This window comes from Cebidichthys violaceus, unplaced genomic scaffold (genome assembly GCF_023349555.1).
Source record: "Cebidichthys violaceus isolate CVI_PGR_0920_01 unplaced genomic scaffold, fCebVio1.0.p SCAF_2, whole genome shotgun sequence".
Taxonomy (NCBI): domain Eukaryota; kingdom Metazoa; phylum Chordata; class Actinopteri; order Perciformes; family Stichaeidae; genus Cebidichthys; species Cebidichthys violaceus.
In genome coordinates, this window is record NW_027176372.1 from 18481911 (window position 1) to 18503389 (window position 21479).

The 21479-nt window shown below is 42.8% G+C and overlaps 2 protein-coding genes across 6 annotated transcripts in view; one reads left to right on the forward strand and one right to left on the reverse strand.

The window, feature by feature from the left end:
• The window catches only part of macrod1 (mono-ADP ribosylhydrolase 1), a 98425-nt gene that overhangs the window by 49970 nt on the left and 26976 nt on the right, over positions 1 to 21479 (reverse strand). The window lies entirely within an intron of this gene.
• The window catches only part of flrt1b (fibronectin leucine rich transmembrane protein 1b), a 32573-nt gene that overhangs the window by 4177 nt on the left and 6917 nt on the right, over positions 1 to 21479 (forward strand). Inside the window, exons 1-2 of one of the 3 annotated variants that reach the window (XM_068714947.1) lie at positions 241 to 574; positions 19686 to 20784. The gene's annotated coding sequence lies outside the window, so the exon portion shown is untranslated. Of the gene's footprint in view, positions 1 to 240; positions 575 to 678; positions 912 to 19685; positions 20785 to 21479 lie in introns of those variants that run through there. The other 2 variants (XM_068714945.1, XM_068714946.1) reach the window with 2 other exon arrangements.

Genomic DNA, 21479 nt, shown 5'->3' on the forward strand with positions numbered 1-21479 from the left:
GTGCGTGTACCTGTCAGTCTAATGCTTGGTGAGTTGTCGGTAATTGCTGGACCATGGCGACCTGCTGAACCCCTGTAACGGAGCTCAGAGAGCCATTGTAAAGAGTAGTACCACCACACACCCACACACCCACACACCCGCACACACACACACCCGCACACACACACACACACACACACACACACACACACACATTGACAGACAACAACACTGCGTGCAGCCTCGGCGCGAGACGGAGAAGAGGAGGAGAAAGATAGAACGTGCACTGGAGGCGACACCTGTTAAAGCTTTATTAAACACAATCGGTTTATTATAAAAAATAAAATAAAAAAGAGACGGAGGCGCCCTGAAGACTTGCGTGATAAACCGATGTGGAAATAGAGATTAGTCGCACCTTTTGCCGCTATTCTGCGCTCTGGCAGAGACACGCAGCAGAGAGGGAGAGAGGGAGAGAGAGGAGTATGTAATGTTGCGTTAACGTTATGACAAGCCGTTTGAGAGTTGAAGGAGCGAAGTTGACGAAGGTTAGAGGGGAGCGAACTGACAGCGAGAACCGGGAGGTTCTTTATCAGAGGTTAGTCTCTCTCTCTCTCCCCCCTCTCTCTCTCTCGCTCTCTCTCTCTCTCTCTCTCTCTCTCCGTCTCACACACACACTCGCTCCAAACACATTAACCCACAGCAGAGTGAATCGACAGGGTGGGAGATAACTAGCGCACATCGCGGAGCTTCGGGTGCGGGCAGAGCCGAGCATCCTTTTCCCCCCGTTCCCTCCTCCTGCCGGCTGCGTATAGCTGCTGCTGACCGGGACTTAACGGACCCGCATGAACATCTATTAAGTTGAGAGGATGATTTGACAAGGATGACTTGAGGGGAAGCGAGCGGGAGAGAGAGGCAGAAAATGGATAACAAAGGTATGATCTGTGTCGGGGTTGATGACTGTGCGTTCGTAGAGGGGAAAAACAAAGGTGAACGGTTCTAGCAGGTTAGGCTGAGGGACTAAGAACATATTTATATTGCTCCTGGTGGTGGCTTTTTTTTTTGGTACTCTTGTTGAAAAATGTGTGCTTGTACTTTATGACTGCGTGATCATTTATGCAGCTACCTGCTGGACCCAAAAATAAAAAGTCAGATTTTAAACAGCAGGGCTTCAGAGAGTAACAGTCAGAGAGGGAGATTAAAGTGAGAGATTACACTTTGCAAAGAGATAAAATTCCCACTTGCATGTTTTCTCTCATCTCTCCCGTCGCTCTTTCCTCCTCCCTCCCCCTGCATCCCCTCATATGAGCAGTGTGGTTTTCATAATTGCTTGGGGTCTTTTTTATTGTATGCGTGTCAGATGGGCCAAGATTGTCTCTCTATGTCCCTTCTTACGTGACAATATCTGCCCCCCCCCCCCCCCACCCACCCCACACACACACACACACACACACACACACACACACACACACACACACACACACACACACACACACACACACACACACACACACACACACACACACACACACACACACACACACCTCAACAAAAAGGGCCTGCTTCATGTGGTGCAGGAGACACCATACACACAAATCAAAAGTGTTGCGTCATTTAACTCATTTATGCAAAACTGCAACATCTCTCACTGGATGTAAACACAAACATGCATCTGTGCATGCATGCACGCACACACGTGAATATACAAGGATTAGCTGTCATACAGGGCCATATTGAGACAGCGGATTAGAATGGGATTCTCGGGGCCAAAGCAGCACAGAACATGGGATTAAAGAAGAAAGGCAGAGACGGATGGATTGATGGATGGAGTGATGAACAAGGGAAAGGAGCGTGAGAGGCGAAGAGACCAAAAAGGGGGACACGAGAGAGAGAAAAAAAAAAAGTGAGAGAACATGAGATTAAAGTGTAACGTTCTAGAGAGGGAGAGAGAAAGAGAGAATCCAGGGCAAGTCATGCAGTTAGAGGGAGCTGCACATTGGCAGAATGTGGAGGGAATAAAGAAGAGAAGGCAGCAGACACTCTTTCTCTATCGCCTCCCTTTTGATCTCCTCTTATTCAGCCATACGACAGCAGGAGAGGAGCGCTGCTTATATAACGCTCCATTTCAAACACACAATAAACCAAGCAGGGGTTGGGGGGAAAAAAGATACACAATAGGCATCTGACAGATTGTTAAATTGCCTCACAAAATTACACAAAATAAAACCTGCAGACATCCGTATCGTCTCGGAGTCTGAATGGCAGTATTTTTTTATTTTTTTTCATTTCCTGAAATCTGTTACAGGCATCACTCTTCCTAACAAGAGGCCCTGCTTTCGCCTGAGAGGCGAACTTGGCTGTGTAAAAATCCTCAGCACCACCTGTGTGAAGCTCAGCTGACTGAGCTTCTGTTATGTTTTTCACAGCATATATATGCTAAAAGATATGTTGGTGCCAATGCGTTTAGCACAGCATACTTAAACTTAAAAGAATCATTTCTGACAGATTAATTTCATCTTCTAAGCAGCTTTTAGTCTTATTGTATTAGTATTGCTGACTTAGCTGTGAATTCAGGTTGCTGATGCTAAAATGAGGCCAATATCCGACAAATAAAAGGTGTCTTAATGACAACTACCACAGTATTAAATAGTGAAAATACAAACAACAAATAAGATCTTCAAGAGTTTAATCTTCCAAAACAATAGTTACATGTTAAACCGTTCTGTAGGAGGACTGGACTGATTCTCCATGAGGACATTGTGGTTTTATTACAGCTCAGTACTGGAGCTGTACTGGCAGTGAACAGTGACATGGATGAAGTTGATTTGATTTACTGGAGAGAAAAAGCACCCATCCTTGCATGGTGTTGTTTTTTTTCCGTCTGATTCTTAAATCTGCACCACCAAATTTTCTTGAGGCCAGTGCAAAACACAACATTTACATATTGTCAAAATTGATAAGTGGAATATGTTATCAAACAGTAGAGCCGATTACACACCCAGAAGACACGGAGCAAACTTTAGCATTCATTTGGTTTCTGGCAGCTCGGTGAATGTAATTTTGATATTCACTTTCATTTTTAGCTCTGTTTAGGTCTTCATCAAGGGAAATATTTTGCTCTGTAGCCTCAAAAAAAAATATGTTCACCAGCTAGTGGATGCTTACTTTGTCTGCCTGCTGTTTGGTGCTCAGGTAGAGAACAGTGGGTTTATCAGAGCTTTTAGAGCCCTAAACCCAAAAAAGATGCAAACTCCGTAGAGCTGAGGGGAAATACAGAGTTGTGCGATAAATTTCTCTCATTTCCTTTCATGTAGTATTTTTTTCCCCATTGCCAATACTAGCTTAGGAAATCTAGGTTAATGCAGCTGTCAAGAATATGATGAATGACTGAAAACTGTACATGTAATGAAGAGAATTTCTTCCATACTGTCAACGGGGAAAAAAAAAAACACCAGCAGTGTGACCCCGGGGGTTAAAACTACGCTCAGTTTTTCTTCAGTACTGAGGACATTTTTCCCTGGTGGCAGTTTGTTCAGTTTACTAGCGAGCGATTGCGTGTAGTGGTGAGCGGGTTCAAGGCCCCGGGTCAGGGCCCTGTGGCAGAACAGCAGGTGTCAAGAGGAAGGGATGACTCTCTCTCCCTGCTTCATGTATCTCAGCAGTATGTCTGCCGTCCAGAGGCTGTCTGACCTACTTCTCTATTGTGTCTAACTGAATGACATCTGACTCTGTTCAGCTATTAATTCATTATTTTACATCATCTTTGCAACCTCAACCCCGTAGCTTACATCTATTAGAAATCAGGGATTGATTTACATGCGTTTCAAAGACCGTCCTCAGCTTTGTTTTCAAGCCTGCAGTCATGAAATTCAGCATTAATGTTTCACTGCAAAATGTAAATAATTCAGCAGTTTGAAACAAGGTCTGGACTGTTACTAAGCACATCAATGCTTGTGAACTTTGGCACGCTGTTAACTTTTCCTGTTATTAATGATTCAATATTGGAATTGGTACTCATCCAAATCAATGAGCGATAGTAACAAATGGAGGGTGTCGTTGCTGCCCTTGGCTGACTCGTCCTTTTGATGGCTTTTATTTAAAAAGAAATCCACTGATCAGTCAGATGAATTGGGCTTCATTGATCAGCACATATGAAATCCTCCCATCAATTCATGGCATATAAACAAACAGATGGAGAACATGCAGTATAAAGAGCCCAATAATTAACGAGAATACAGAATTTAGAAGTATATCTGAAGGTAGGCTCAAAAAATCTTTGCTTACAAGTAGAACAAACAGACGTAAGAGGGGAGTGCCTGATTTATAAATATGGGTCTCAAAATATACCTGCGCATTAATGTTGCCAGGCACCCCACCCTATCAAAGCCTGTGTGTGGGGAAACACTGCCGTTGTAGCCAGATTTAGAGTATTACCCGCCCCCGAAACAATGATTTCATAACCGTGTCCTGAACAGCTTTATGGAGACTCAGACTGAGACAGCACAGGAGGACTTGCTGAGGACTACGGCACATTTTCTCCTCATTAACAAACACAGCTCATTTAGAGTCAAACTGACCGTATGTCGTCAGTCAACAACACCCATCTCATCTTGATCGTTACATTGCAGTTTAGACCAATCTTAGTTTTCAGATTCACAGTTTATGTCGTGGCAAAAACAACATGTTTGTATAGATAACATTTGCACCGTCACAGATTAGAAGTAAAAGCAGCTTTAACTCTTATACAACACATAGAAAATCATATGTCATGTAAACGGTGGGTCAGCAGGCTGAGGCAAATACTATGAGCTTATAATACGTCATGGATTTCAGCCTTCCTCATGTCTCTGGTCTAATCTGTTTCCATACATGGTAAGCTATATACTGTACTAAAGAGAAAAAAGACTAAGTGAAAATGTAAAGAACAGAAAATCTTATCTGCAAAAGGATAACAAGCAGCTTCACTAAATGGAATAAGCCCCATTTACACCTAACATGTGATCTGTATCTATACATTAACATTACTATAAGGGCCTTTGTTCATTCTTGTTACCTCGATTCTGCAAGTGTTGTCATCGGATCTCAATATGCAAATTTGTTAGGTGGGTCTGATGAACAAAATACAGCACACACACACACACACAGAGCTAGCTTTTGCCGGGCTTATTCTTAAGCAACCTTGCTGGGAGATTTTCTTTTTCCCCTTTTTACCGGCTATAATCAATATATATATCTATAATAAAAATGTATCAAAGACAATGCGATTGGGTTCACTCGTACAAACCTACAGAGAAGCATCACCTAAATGTGCAGCTCCCCTCCGCTTTACAGAGCTTTATAGTGGGTTTCATCTGGTTGTTTTAATGGTCATACAGTCAGCTTACATCTTCAGCGAAAAGAATGTTGAACAATAAAATGTATATACTTAATTCATTATGCAAACAAATTGCTTTCTAAACCACAAACAAGAAGATACGATAAATGAATATACATCAGTTACTTTAAGAGTAAATTCAACTCTTCTCTTCCGCCTCTTTGTTTTTAAAGCTAACCAATCTGTAGAGTTTAAGTTGAGAAGACTAACATTTCAAAATTGATTCTATGTAGCTTTTGTTATTGCCTAGGTTTATGACTTATGCAATCTATTGTAGGAGGCAGTACGGCTCTGAAACAAACTGTGCTTTTATATAATTGAGGTTATGCCTTGTTTTGGCTAAAACTGTATCGATAATAAAAAATACGATCCCAAGAAAACCTGAACCGAATATATCCCCCGGTAGATGCCAGATACGGGGAGAGATGCATTACACAAGGGAAGGTTTCAACAATTTAGGAGGCTCTCTGACACAAAGCCACAAACACACAAACACAATGCTTTTACATTAGGCTGTATTATATTGCATTATGGCTTTATGTCCGTGTCTGTGAGTGTGAGAGTGTGTGTGTGTGTGTGTGTGTGTGTGTGAGTAGGTCCATTTGTTTGAGCAAAGGGATAGTGTGTGAGGTCAGAGAGAGTAGGAGCCAAGTTCAGAGATGAGCTTTCGTTTGAGGAAGGATGACTTCAGAGCGGCTGCACTGGTCCCTTACCTATAACTTCACACTGGTGAAATAGTGAAAGTTAAAATAAATGAGCTATTCATTAAAACTTTTTCACTGATGCAAAAATAAACTCGAGAAAGAATACAATTTTCACCTCTAGACAGCAGATACAGCTAGCACTTGTTAGCACCCTCGTGAAGAACACAACTGAACTGTTGTCATTAAGCTTTTCTACTGCAGGTTAATGGGAGATAATTGAAATGTATCGGTCGGTGTCGCTGACAGCTGAGATTTCTGCCAAATCGGGGTTGTTACTGTGGAGAATGTGTCACAAATAGATGTAGAACGAACTAGTTGGTAGAGAGAACAAACCCAGTGATGAAAGGAAAGCAAAGACCAAAGATGATGAGGAGTTCATTTGATGCAAAGCGTGATTTCTTTTTGATCTCTCACGGATCAAAGGATGAGAAAGCTAATGGAGAGGGACAAGTATAAAAGTATTTATGAATAAATGATGCACCTATGGCCAGGGGCTACTGATTATTTTGGGAATAAAGAGCCATTCATCATCTCATTTCTGATAGTTATTCTCAAGTTATTTTTATGTTACATTTGTCTCTTTTACTTCAGTGTATATTTGTTGTAAATAAATGACAGATTTCCTGTTCCCCTCAACAGTAAGACTTTGGATTTGTTAATAACTATTTGAATGAGAACCAGAATAATAAGAAAACAAATGTCCCTCTCTCATATTAGCCCAACACGCAGAACATTTGTAACGGCATCAGTGTGCTGCGAGCTCCAGATTGTCGACATTTTCTGATTTTGTATCAGTTGCACCACAGTTGAGTGTGTTGCCTGCAGCAAAAACAAAATAGTACTGCAATGACATGTGGTGCATGTAATTCATTTGGAACTTGTATTTTTTTTTAAAAAGCTCAATTTGAGATTTTGGGACTTGCACCAACTGTGTGCCTTTGCTGGCAATGTTTTCCTGACTCTTAACGAGAAACAGTGGGCGTTCAAATATAATGTTTCTGTGTCTCGTATGTAGGATAGTGTTACATTTCTACCCTTTACATGTTTGTTGGTATATGTTGCAAAGCTCTACTTTGTTTCACACTTTGACACGCTGATACATGTTGACTGGATATTTTAGGGCTTTTCTGAGATCAGCTGGCTTTTCGTTATTGCCTGTGCTTCTTGGTGAATGCATGCTCAAATGTCTTTACAACCAGTTAACCATTGTTGCAAGAAAACTGAAAAAAAAAAGACCAACTACCACAGTATAACGCATCTGTTCTTCATATCGGTAAGCTGCCGAAGAACCAAAACCTCTAAATTTGGACCAACACAAGGGTGTAAGTGGAACCAAATGTCAAATCACAACCTACTATGGCAACAAAGAATGATAAGCAAACACTGCCACGCTATCCAAAATGATCAGAGAGCGATGTACACAAGCCAATTACCAAGCCGTGTTCACAGAGTGCTACACGCGCTGCAAAGAATGTCAAGATGGTGCTCGATTGTGAGGGCGACGGGCAGGAATATGTCTGACCTGACGTATTGAATTCCAATAGATCTCTCAGGTATGCAGGGACCGCTCTTGACTCCGTGCATGAATAAGCTTTGATAATTACCCTATAGCCTTTCTGGAGTGTACTCATTGTCTCTTTATAATGAGGAACAAAAGTAAACACCGCCAAAAACAGAACGTCTGACTGACTGACTGGCTGGCAGGAGATGCATCGCTTTTTAGTTCACTCACTTCTCTCAGCAACAGCACCTTTCGCACAGAAGTTTGTCTTTCTTTTTCAAAAAGTTTAGCTCCTGTGGAACCTTTTTTTTTGTAAGCGAGATAATAATGAAATGGAGAGTGATGGGAAATAATAGTGGGAGAAAGAGAGAGAGAGAAAGAGAGAGAGAGAAAGAGAGAGAGAGAGAGAGAGAGAGATGAAGTGTTGGTGGGTGAGAGGTAACAAAGCCTGTCAGCTGGATTCAAACCTTCAGTACCACACCTTAGCTTTCCACCAGGAGGCCACACGTACTTCACATCTTATTGGATTTTAAATGACTTGTTTCGTCTGTCATCACACACACACACACACACACACACACACGCACACACACGCACGCACACACACACACACACACACACACACACAGGACTCCAGGGATTCTGCTCCAAAGGCATAAGTGCCAAGTTCAACCTAGCGAGAGTTATTGTGACCTATCTAAGAGTGCCTTCTGGTGGACTGTTTTTTAGTGTGTGTGTGTGTGTGTGTGTGTGTGTGTGTGTGTGTGTGTGTGTGTGTGTGTGTGTGTGTGTGTGTGTGTGTGTGTGTGTGAGAGAGAGAGAGAGAGAGAGAGAGAGAGAGGGTGTCCGGCCTGTAAATTGCCTGTCGGAAGATACTTCCTGTGCATACCTCATTCTGAGCAAGACACTGAGTGAGAAAAAGAAATGGAGAGAGAGAGAGAGTGAGAGAAAGAAATGGAGCGAGAGAGAGAGAAAGAAATGGAGAGAGAGAGTGAGAGAAAGAAATGAAGAGTGAGAGAAAGAAATGGAGAGAGAGAGAGAAAGAAATGGAGAGAGAGCGAGAGAAAGAAATGGAGAGAGAGAAAGAAATGGAGAGAGAGAGAGAGAGAGAGAGAGAGAGAGAGAGAGAGAGAGAGAGAGAGAATGCTTTGAATCAGAAAAAAGACCCTCAATCTTATTTAATGGGATTATTTATCCACACACTGTCATGATACGATGTATATGCATGCTGGGTCGTGTGTGAAAATGTGTGTTTTGCCGAGAGATGGGGTATATCATAGCATCTCCTGGCACATAATATTGCAGGCAGATGGGTGTGTATTTTTTTTTTTTTGTGCAGATAAATTTAATGTATTCCTCCTGTGCTGATAGAGAGCCGTGTTAGCCCGATACATCAGGCCGATTTTAAAGCTGTTTATGTTTCATTTAGACATTAGCCAGGTCACATGGTACGCGGCTGATGTGATGCAGGCTACTTTTTAACGCAGTTACTGAATATGTTTTTATGAATATTACTCCTTTATCGCAGATGGCTAAGCAGAGAAATCATCGCAGCGTGGTGTGGGAGGATTTTACTCACAGTTTCAGGGGTGTCAGTCTGTAAAAACCTGCAATGAAACCTGCCTCACCCTGCCTTAAGGAGCTGCCAACCCACCTAAAAGCTATCATCTGGGAGGGTTCCACTGGCTTTTTAGTGTCCCACGGTCTGATTACCATTGCGAAGGCTCTTCAGTGTTGCCAAGATTAACATGCTGGCAGGAACAGTGAATCGCCTTAAATCCGAGTTTGTGTTTGCTATTAAAAGTAAAAGATAGGAATGTTTTTGGTCAGTCGAGAAAACACAAACACTCGTCACTAAACCTGCATATTTCTCTAACTGGAGGTGAAGCGAGTGGGTGAAGGTGCTTCACGCTCACAGCACTGTGAATATGTTGTCAGCACCCAAGGCCGCAGCCCTCACGAGAGCCCCCAGAGAGATAATATAGTTTATTTACCGCTTACACATAACAGTCTCTGTGCTGTCTCTGTAGCCCACAGTGTGAGGTCTGACTGTTTTAATTATTAGCTGCTGTGTTCAAAATGAAGCCGCCAGCATTTTCATTATTCACACCATATTTATGCTAAACACCTTCACTCTGTGTGTGTGTCCGTGTGTGTGTGTGTGTGTGTGTGTCCAGCCATGTCTGCCACATCTTCTTTTTTTTATTATTTTCTCATGACGACCTCTTCTTCACTGCTGTCCTCCCTTTTCACATCCTCTCCTCCACTCTTTAGTCCATCCCCATCCCTCCTCGTCCTCCTCCTCCTCAGCTCTCTCTTCCTCTCTCCAGCAGCGCTCTCTCTCAAAGTCTCGTTTACTCCCTCCTCTGCTGTTCATTCCCTCTTTGGAAACCGGCTCCCTCCAGGGCAAAAACTCTACAGCTCACTTTGTCTCCCTGTCCGCCTCCATCTATGCTCCCCTCCTTCCATCTTTCTTCTTTATCCGCTCTCTCTTTCACTCCTTTTCGGTCCTTTTTCATCTCCCTCTGACAATAGGTTTCAAGACCCATCTATTGAAAATTCCCATTTGCACTGCGTACCTCTCAGTGGCTTGCTCTCATCTTATCACCGTTGGAGTTTTGTCCGGGCTTTACTGTTCAGAGGAAGTAGAGGAGAGGTGGAGGGAAAGAAAGAAAGAAAACAAAGCAAGGAACATTGCCACCACACACTGACACAGACGGGAGCTACCAGAGGTATACATGACGTTAACATTCAACAACGTACTAATAACCTAATCCCAACACAGAATCAACTTTTGATGTATCAACAGTCAGATAGTTAGATGGGAAACTCGTCAAGTCAGCACATTAGGCGACAGAAACATCAACAACAACCTGAAATGTAAAGAGCTGTTGTGGATGAATTAGGTAACAAGATGGCAGTGGTGCTATGTCGCCTAGAGTCAAGACACAAAACACATGCTTACTGTTGATGCACACTGTTAACAGTATTTAAATAGTTTAAAATATGCACCAACAAAGAGGGGAAATAATATGAAAATCGCCTGAAGCATCACATGAAGTGACCAATAGCACACCAATAGAGTGCAAGTGCCATTAGGTACCATAGAAAATGAAGGATTTTAACTGATGAACATAATATTTAGACTGACAGGGTTGAATATTTGTTTAGTTTTTTTGTACAATTAATTTTTTTAGAATAAATGTATGTTTGCTGCTTGCACAATTCTTGATCAGTTTGCAGAAAGGTTCTAGAAGTATTCTAAAGCTAAACAGAAACACTGACTCATTCATCTTGTGAGAAACATTAACATCAACTAAAATGAAAAATAAAATAAATATCTGAGATGGACAAAGACAGACAGATGCCAAGGAAGGAAGAAAGAAAAAGACGGCTAGAAGAACGGCCAGCAAATAGAGGACGACACCAAAAAAGGGTGGCGGAAAAACACAGAATGCAAATGGAAAAGGAAAATAGCAAACAGGAGGAGAAGGTGTTGAAGGAGCATGGTAAAAAAAAACATGCCAGAAACCTTCTAAATAATCTCGGAGGCCACTTAACACCTTCCAGCAGCCAGAAGTAGTCAGCCTACTGGGTAAGCAAATTCAGAGATAATTGACCTCAACACTATTCTGAGTGAGAGGAGAGAGATGGAGGGAAGCAGAGAGAAAGACAGCAGCAGAGACTGTACCATGGTGTGAACCGCTATAGAGAGTAAGTGGGAGGTAGTGTTGTCACAGTGCATAATGGTGTTGCTATCGTTATCACTGGCTACAAGAACAAAGAACTGGTGTGTCTGCATGTGTGTGTGTTAGCGAGAAAGAGAGAAAGTTCACGGGTCAAAAGAGCAACAAAGTGTGTGTGAGAGAGAGAGAGGGAGAGAGAGAAAGAGAGAGAGTGTGTGAGCATGTAAGAGAAACTGTGAGGGTGTTTATTGCTGCAAGTGTGCAAAAGGTGTGGAGAACTTTGCATGTGTGTGTGTGTGTGCGTGTGTGTGTGTGTTTGAGAGAGAGAGGTTTCCATTATAAGGGAACAGCTGCTGACGGAGGCTGGCGGTGCTCAAACCGCCCCGGCACAGATCTGCCTCATGAAGCTGATGATACCAAAACGTTATTGACTGTGTTAAACACGTTTGTCTTGACATTTATCAGCACCGTGGCTCCCCCCCCCCCCCACCCCCCACCCCCCGCTCTCCATGTGTGCGACAACAAAATCATTTTTTGCCTCACACTGCCTCACATTTTCCGCAGCCACACTTTAAAGGATTTCAGCGCTTAGCTTTAAATGGCAAAAAAAAGGAACATTTCACTGTGGATTACATTTCACAACCACAGTAAACCCTAAAAATACAGTTTTGTCACATCAGATGGATCAAAATGGGATAAAAACTGATAAGAACATTAGCACATCACTGCCACTTATGAGCTACTGTACCGCAGTGCACTTACATTTCTCTAAATATATTTGTTCCATTTCTGAGCGACTGAGTCTGAGCGGATTATTGCTCAACTTACTAGAAAGCTGTTGTAAGGCTTGTTGTGCACAATTTTTTTTTTTTGGCCGATATTATTTTCTGCTCCAAATCTGGCGGTTCCAGTTTAGTCGGCGCAAGTGTCCACGTTTCGTCCAATCAGATTATCAGGGACAGCCACCTTTGCTTTGCATGCAGCCATCGGTGGACTTCCATCACCAGCCAATCCTGTTTGCTGAGCTGGGAGCAGGAATGGGTTAGAAATCATCACAATGTCCATAGTTTAATGGAAAAGGTTAGCAATATTATATATTCATCTTGTCCAAAAAAATCCCACAAAAACACCAAAGTCAACCAGCGTCATTCCTCTGTGTTGTAGAACTGTACATTCGATGACTTTAAAATGACAGAGAAAGTCCGTAGGAACAAGAGCTAGATGTCATAACAAATGTTTGAGCTACATTTTCGTCAGAAATTATGAAAAACAAAGAATTGAGACACTGTTCTTTACAATAAACAGACTCGTTTATTTTAAGCTAATGCCACAAACACTATCCTGCTGCTGTAAATACTCACTATTTAAAATACTCACTCAGCTGTTTGAGGAAATTACTGAGCCTTTTTCTTTTTATTAAACTATATATATCTGGATCAGAGACATGTGTCTTTGGGAGAAACAAATGGGCTTGGGGCTAAGAGCCACGGGCAGGTTAGAAAAAGTAACACATTGTTGGTTTTGGTCTTTTCTTTAGAATTTGTCCAGAAGGGGGGGGGGGGGGGGGGGTGTTACAGCAGAGTGCCTCCCTTCAGATCTTTGCCGATTATCCCCGTCTGTCTTCTCCCTCATCTCTCTCCTTCTCTGCCCCTCCTTCTCATGCTAAATGGAAGCTGTGTGTCGCTGTGTTAGAAAGCCAGTCACATCCCTCTCACTCTTCTTTGTAGCCCCTCTTCGCGTCTCTCTCTCTCTCTTTTTCATTTTCCCACCTCTACCTTTTTCTCCGTCTACCCTTGGCTCTCACTCTCTCTGTCTTTTTCCTCTCCCGGACTGCTCCCTCCAGCCTTCGCTGCGTCCACCCCGACACCCTCGACTAAGTCTGCCGGAGTCACGGCCTTCAGAGCCTGACAAGAATTCAGTGCCTGCGTCTGTCTGTGTGTGTGTGTGTGTGTGTGTGTGTGCGTGTGTGTGTCTTCAAGCATAGATGAAATATGAGCTGTTAAATATGAATGCAGGGTTATGTTCCGATGCCGTGTAGTCACGTCACTCATGCATGGAGGAGTAGTAAAAAAAAAATGCATGCACATATACACACACACACACACACACACACACGCCGATCAGTGTGTATGACAAGTAACTGCAGAGCAACTGTGGTATTATTCTGCATCCCATTTGTCTGTGATACTTGCTACACACAGTCATACACACACATAGTCTCACACACACACACACACACACACACACACACACACACACACACACACACACACACACACACAGAGGCAGGCCCTGGATTCAGGCTTCACTGACTTTAAACCTTGCTCAGGCTGACAGTAATTTCTGCCTCCAAATTACATTCCAATGGCTTCATAAATCTGCTGCCTCCTCCGCCTCTCCCCCCCCCTTTCCTGCCTCTCTCTATCTCCCCCTCTTCTCTGTCGTCCCCCCATCTCCTTCCTCTCTTCCTTTTACTCCAGCCTCACTTCATTTTTCCTGTAAACCTCCACCCTGCTCCTTCCCTCTCCGCCTCTATTTCACCATCTCTCTTTCTCCCTTCCTCTCCTTCTCCTTCCCCCCCTATCGCTTGTTTCCTCGTTTCCCCCCCCCACACACTCCTTCTCTCTGGCGCTCGCTCAGTAAATGAGAAACAGGGAGGCAGAGATGGGGAAGTTACGTGTGCGGGGTAGTTAAACAGTCCCACACACACACACACACACACACACACACACACATAAATCCATACAGATACATACTCACACCTACATAAACACAGTTTCACACACACACACACACACAGTCACAGATGTGCCCGCAAACACACAAGAAATGTGTAAATACACACATACATGAGCACACATCCAAAGTCAAACATCATAAACAGCACATTACGCTTTGATTGAAAGACAAGCATTTGTGCTGCCATATATTTGCCGTGCCTCTAAATTGACTTGCGGGCATATGCGCACGCACGCACGCACACACGCGCACACACACACACACACACACACACACACACACACACACACACACACACACACACACACACACACACACACACACACACACACACACACACACACACACACAATTTGCATGAATACACCCGTGCACACACGCGGCCGTTTTAATGAGAGTGTTCATTTTACAGATAGTGCCTCTAGGTGAAATAATTGCCAATGTTGGGCCCTGATGGCTGGTCCAAGTGTTCTCAGGCCAGTTGTCTTTATGGGCCATGGCGGGCCATGAACACACCCCTCATCTCCCTCACTGCCGCTTTAACTACTGCTCTGCTGCAGCCGACACACACACGTGATGACGATATGGGCATAATATGCATAAGCACACAATCTAGACACCAACTTACGCATTAACACTAAACACGCACATGCACACACGCCGAGAGGCCAGCGGAGAACAATAGGGCCGTCTGACAATGGGACTCAGAGGAATTCTCTCCTCCATATTAATATTCAGCAGAGTGGATGTAGAGAGAGTGTGTCAGCAGGGACGCATGCTCATCAACCTCGCTAACACTGGGGTTAGGCAGCCACATGATTACAAAGTACTCAGACTTTGGTCCCCAGCCCCATAACTATTAATCCCTAGCTCCTACTCCCTCACTTCCTATCTCCTTGCTCCCTACAGTGCACAGAGCGAGCACTCTGCCAAGTATCACAGCTGTCACTTTTCTTTGCTTTCCATTTTCCAAATTATTCTGAACAGCCTGACGGAGCAAAGGGTGGATGGAAAAGGAGATTTGATATTGTCAATTTCCTGCTGCCGCCCACGACAACGTTTCAAATTTGTGAAAATGCAGCTCGAAGGTCGTCTGGGGGAGAATTTTCAATAAAAAAAAAAAGATGTTTTTTTCCTGGTGTTTTTTTTTTTTGCCAAAATGGCAAAAAACACCCAATTACACAATTTGTATTGGGTTTTTTTGTAACCAGAGGCATCGTAGTCCGTCTTAATTTCCTCTTGTAGTACCTCATGTCAAAGAAAGACGTATTTGTGTCGACACACCTATAGTACCACACTCTCCATCTGGAGACTATACAAGGTGACGCTCTGGCCATACTTCAGTTCATATGTTACCTCCAAATCTTTAAGAACATGCACTGATTTACACATCTGTACACTTTTCTGTAACAGATGTGTTGCGTAAAAAGTGTCCAACACATGTCGGAGCTAGTTATGCCGGAGCCTTCCGCAGCCCTGAGCTCAGATGCAAATGTATTGTCTTTATATGTTTATTATTGTACATTTCTCTATGTGTTCTCGGTTTATTCAGCCTTCTCCACAAAGCAAAGCAAAAAGATGCTAATATCTGATCGTTATAGTACAAAGCAAAGAGGAAAACAAAACAGCGAGAGCAGTTAGACTGCGAAGAAGCCACAGTGAAAGTCACATTTTGCCGCGTGCCTTTAGGCTACAAAGTTGCCGTTGACTGGCTCACAAGAGCGGGGATTTCTGTCCCCACTAGGAATGAACAAGTACAACAGAAAAGACGGAGTGAAGAGTCAGTCAGGAATGTTTATAACCTCAACACTAGATGGGTCACCTGCCCAAGTGTGGGAACTGCTCTCTGTATTTTTGCTACAGCTCCTCACTAGTGGTGTTTTTTGCTGGGAAAATACTAACACAGTACTAGCATGAGATATTTTACAGTTATCACTGAGCAACTCTAGTATGATTCATGTATTTACTCCTTTTTTGCAAACCCTCACTGTTTTACATCACTGTAGGTCATGTCGCAGCGTTTCTTAGGTCTATTTTTCTTAATGTACTTTTGTGACCAGAGAACTGTTACTCATTTGACTGTGGTTTCACTTTGTAAGGATACAGGACATTAATTAAAGAAATTTCAAACACACCAAAATGCAATGGACTGTGGCCTGAACACTTGTTGGCCAACACCTGAGATTTAATTCTGGACAAATACAAGAAAGAAACTCTTACAAGTGCACATCTTTTTTAGAAAAGATGTGCCATAATGTCCATCTAGGGTTTGGGTTATGATGAGTATTTCCATCATCAATGAATCAATCTCATTTTATTGATTAATTAAATTAAAGACTAGAATGTAACTGGAAGAGCACAGCCAAGGCCATGCTCTATCTCACAATGTTAACGAAAGTGATAAATAATTTGTGTATCCACACAGTGATTCGGATCTGCTCCAAAGTGAAAATGGGGCCAATACTTTCTGTAATCTTTCTGACAAGCAAATAAACTGGACCGATAACAACATCCTCGGTGGAAGTAAAAAAAAAAAAAAAAAAGTCATCACAGTTACAAAGTTTAAATTTAAATTGCTCGTTTTGTCCGACCAATGGTCCTAAAGACAAATATTTTCAATTTGCTATCATAGAAGAAAAGCAATAAATATTAGAAGCTGGAACCATTAACTTGTTGGCATTTGGGTTTAAATCATTAAATCAATAAATAACTGTGGAGCACTCAGAGAGCAAACACCTCCGCCAAGGCCTTTTCCATAAGTGAAAAATAATGTGTGTATCTCACCCGTGATACAGATCCGCTCCAAAATTGAATGAGGTTTTGTTTGGCCCATGCTACAACTTCCTAGAAAATGTCATGAAAATCGGGCCGGTAGTTTTTCCTGTAATCCTGCTGACAAACGAACAAAAGACCTAACCGAAAACAAAATCTCCTTGGCGGAGGTAAGCGTTGAAGTTGTTGGCAACATTTTGGCAACATTTTCTGTCAAACTACTTATCGATGTACTGACTAAACGTTTCAGCACTACTGTATTCTCATGTTTTGTATTTATTCTAAATACACATAGAAAACGGTGTCAACATCTAACATTTTTACTGCCTGACATTAGAGACTTAATGAAACTTCATATCAGAAGTTATATCAGCTGTTGACCTCACGATGAAGTACCTTTACCACTACCATTCACAGTCGAGACGTTTTCTATGCTGTCTGAACTTCAGTGTGTGAAATGACACTGGACTATGTCAGCTTTTATAGATTCTAATGAGCATGCATTTAAAAAAACTGCACCTTTTAACATCAGAGGCATGAAATCTGTATAAAAGAAGAAATAAACTCAACTCTTTGTGATCCAGCAAAAGATGGCTGGCTCCATGTCAAGGTTCACCATTAACAGCTTTTGTAATCTCCTTTTTAAGGAGATTAGAGGTTAACTGCTATATTCAGATGTTGGATTAATCTAATACAATTAATAAGGGAGACATTCCTTTGAAAAGTTGTGCCTTTGCTTCAGCAATATTTATGACGAACAGAAGTCGGTAACTTTCTGTACCTTTTATCTGACCTTCCTCGAGCTCCGACAGACATCTTTTTCAGATACTCCCCTCTCCTAAATGACGAGAGTCTAGCTTTGCTCTCCTAACTCCCTGCTCTAATACGTGCTCCCTAATGCTCCCTATTTCCTTCGTCTCCTCTTCCCCATCACACTGCCCTATAGCCAGGCCTCTGAAAAGCCATCACAAAAAGTTTTTAAGGACAGCCTCGACATTATACAGATAGAGCTTCACATATTGATGTCTAATGGGCGATGGCAGGGCGCTGTTGAAATGCTGCTGATGTTCAATATTCACATCTTGTCCAATGCAGGCAGACATTTTGCCTGCGGTAGGCATAGATTAGTGCTGAGTGTACGGGTAGTTCTGGACTAGACATTGCAACCAATTAAGGGGACTTGTTTTAAAAACGACAGTAACTGTCATTAAAGGGGACATCTGCTTTTAATACATGACTGATGACATCCAATTAAAAGTCTTCATTTGAATTATGATTTGACTTCAAAGCCACTTAAAAGCCTTGCCCTCCAAAATACTAACATGAGAGGATTTTGAAGTATTAGACGTATCAATCCATGAATTACAAAGGGATGGAATAAAAAGGGTATAGCCATTTATAATGCTCCTACAGCTCCAAACATAAAGCTCTGAATACATCTAGACTGCCCTTGAACAGACCATTATCTCATTTCTCCTTAAATGCCAATCACAAAGTCGATGCATTTTGCAAACAATGTCTATTTAGCATTCTCTCCCATCTCGTGCCGTTTTCATTACGCATGTTAGCCACACTCCGTACATATAAATCAGTTTACTACGCCACAAACTGGATATCACTCTGGAGCTGTTTTATTAAAATGGACAGGTTATCTCACCACACACTCTGTCCCACACCAGCTACCCTACTAAACTGTACACCCAATTAAACACATTCCTTTCTATTTGTGAAACCAGTTAAAACATGAAACCTAAACTAGAAAAACACACACACACACACACACACACACACACACACAGGCTCAGAGTTCAGGATATATGATGCACAATTCATGGATGATTTTAAAAAACCCTTTCAAGGAAACCTCCAGGCACAGACACGAGGCTGTTGACCAACTTGTTCTCAGCTGCAGCACGTGTCCTTTGAAAATGAAAATGAGGACGTCTTTATTTGTCTCTATTTGTGTTTAAGCAAACTGCATGATAATTTCCCAGTTGGTTATGTAGTCTACTTACTCTGGGATGAAGTGAACAGGCGAATGTGAGCAGCGGAGCAGTTAATGGCCTTGATGAATCTGTCTCTGTACACTCAGTATGCCTGATGAAAACCTTACATTTCTTAAGCCAGTTTTCACTGGGGGGGGGGGGGTTGATTCTGCACACAAGGTACAGGCACTTAACGCGTGGTGGTTAATGAAAGCTCAAAAGCTTTGTTTGAAGAAAAGAAAAAAGATACAAAGCATGGAGTTACCTTAATGGGAGGGTTGTGTCCGTTGGGAGCTTAGTGTTGCGCATATGGAGCTCTGACCTTCAGGAGGTATTTTCACTGGGTACTTAATTTTAAAAGGCATAACCGTTCTGATGGGGATAATTATTTAGCCTGTACCTTTTAGTATTCCATACTGTGCCAACATTGAAATCTAAAAGTACATCTTGGCGTCACTAAAAGACAGCTGGTAAAAAAAAAAAAAAAAAAAAGACAGGAAAGCATCTCATTTATGTAGCCCCATAAAAGCACCTTTATTCTTATTTATTTTAGCAATAAACACGTAAAAGACATAAAACCTACTGTGCCAATATTTGAATATTTTTTTAAAGGTGAAGTATACAAGATGCATGACAGATTTGAGGGGCAATATTATGTATAATTCTTGCCATTGAACCCATAAAAATGTGGCCACTAAATAATACAATCTAGTTAAAGGGCTCAAAATGGACAGGGTCTGGTTTTGCACTTTTGGATAATTTTTGATCTGTGTGTGTGTGTGTGTGTGTGTGTGTGTGTGTGTGTGTGTGTGTGTGTGTGTGTGTGTGTGTGTGGTCGAGAAGGACTTTCCACATTTTCTGAATTTCTCAAATACCTTGTTGCTCAGATTCACTGCATCTCTGAGTAAAAGATTTTTAAAACTGTATTTGTCTGCTTTCTCCTTTCAGGGTGGTGCTCAGCGACACTCAGCCAGCTGTCCTGCTGAAGCAAACAGCAGTGAAGTCTACCTTGAGGATACTTGACAGCGGCCCATTTCTGCTGACCTGCGGGGGAACTTTTCACACTACGCCACGTGACCGGTCATCCCAGCGCCGCTCAGAGCCAACTACATACAGCCTGTGAAGATCATCTGTGTGAACTGAAAAGGAAGCGATTAAACATTTAACAGAGGAGAGTGAGGCAGAAAGTGAGAGGGAAGGAGAGAGAAGCCTCTGAATCAAACTCTTACAGCCTGCACCGGTCCAAACTGTCCATCACTGCCTCAAACATACTCATTACCATCACCGAACTGTGAAATTGATGTTGTAATAATTGTTATAATACAACTAATAATTGTAAGGACTATATTGCTGGATTTTTCTGAGCTGTGGAAATCCCACTTATTCTCTCCTTGCTGTTCATTAATTACAAACCACTACCTGGTTATTAGAAGCAAGTGCAACACGGCACTGAACTATTTTTGCATGACCCACTGCTTGCAAGAGTATCCAGGATTGCTTTTGACTTCGAAGAAGGACCCTTGAGCCCTCAACCATCTTCTGACTGTCTGCCCAACTGTAGCATTTGGGTGTGGAGCAGTGGGTTCAGAATTAGGCCCCCTGGACGCTCGTTGAAGATGACTTGAGTTGGCAGGCCTAAAAGCCCCTTACCCCAGAGAGAGAGAGAGAGAGAGAGCTTGGCAGTAGGACACACACACACACACACACACACACACACACACACACACACACACACACACACCCCACACAGATGTGGGTGCCGAGGCGGCTTTGAGCCATGCTGGTGTTGCTACTTGCGCAGCCCTGGAGTACAGGCTATCATCATCCCTATCATCATTCACCCAAGCTGAGGAAGATTCAACGGCCCCGAGGAGCAAGGCTGCACTTGTGAACGATTCAAAGAAGACTAAGAAACTGCGCTAGCACACGGAGATCCACGGCTACATCCTCAATCACACATACAGACACGCTATATACTCCTCTCCACAAAACCTGTGATACGGGAAAAACAAAGCTGCGGCTGACGTGAAAGGCACAGAGACTGCAGGTTAGCAAGCCCTCTGCAATCACACCCTGGGTCGATCAGACCGTACACGCAAAACACAGACACTTTCTTCCTGCATTCTCCGCAATGAAGAACACCACACTTACATCTCGCTTTCAGCTACATGATAGGAAAAAAAAAAAAAAAAAAACACACTCTGTGCTCACACAAAGGCTTTTATTTCAGAAGATGATTGAAACGTTGGGGGGGGTGGGGGGGGTGCCGCAAAGGGAGAGGAAGGCGAATGCGGAGGCGAGAAAGCTGAGGACGAGAGGGAGTGAGAAAGAGAAGGTGGGGAAAAATAAGAGGTAGGGGGTCTCTGCTGCATCTAAATGAAAAAGAGAAACTAAGTCGCCATGAGGGAGAGAGGAGAGAGGAGGTCTGTGCAGGAGGACTGAACCAGAGCTGATTGATCCAATCTCAGTGTGCAGGAATCAACAGACAACTGGAGAGGAAACGATAAAAGAGGATTAGAAAGAGAAAAAAGAGACAGGGGAGGAGAGGACTGCACGGACACTTCTGTAAACAAACCTGAGTGGATATGATGAAAGATTATGAAGGGGAGGAGGTGGAGGTGGTGGTGGTGGGCGGATGGGAGCGGAAGATAAAGACACAGCGAAGGGGAGAGCGCCATAAGGGAGAGCGACAGTTGGAGAGAGGGAGAGAATGAGAAGACAGAAAAACTACGAATCATTAAG